At 43.0% G+C, this 221-nt stretch overlaps 1 long non-coding RNA gene across 3 annotated transcripts in view; it reads right to left on the reverse strand.

The window, feature by feature from the left end:
- Positions 1-221, reverse strand: part of LOC117961749 — a 3,187-nt gene that overhangs the window by 242 nt on the left and 2,724 nt on the right. Inside the window, exon 1 of one of the 3 annotated variants that reach the window (XR_004660479.1) lies at positions 39-60. The exons of the other annotated variants lie outside the window; for them this stretch is intronic. This is a non-coding gene — a long non-coding RNA (uncharacterized LOC117961749). Of the gene's footprint in view, positions 1-38; positions 61-221 lie in introns of those variants that run through there. 3 annotated transcript variants of the gene reach the window in all.

Genomic DNA, 221 nt, shown 5'->3' on the forward strand with positions numbered 1-221 from the left:
GAGCATGTCTATGGAACATTGTTTGACTGACGCATTACCTTTATTAATTATCTGCCAACATCACTAGTCACTCCCCAGAGTCCTTATGTTTTTCCTCGCCACTGTCGCACTGTTGCTTGCTCTGGAGGAATCTACTAGAACTGTTGGGTCCTTGTAAATTCTGGAGTGTGGTCTAGACCAACTCTAGCTGTAAAGTGTCTCGAGATAACTCTTGTTATGAA

The sequence above is a fragment of the Etheostoma cragini genome, chromosome 18, assembly GCF_013103735.1.
Source record: "Etheostoma cragini isolate CJK2018 chromosome 18, CSU_Ecrag_1.0, whole genome shotgun sequence".
NCBI classification, from domain to species: domain Eukaryota; kingdom Metazoa; phylum Chordata; class Actinopteri; order Perciformes; family Percidae; genus Etheostoma; species Etheostoma cragini.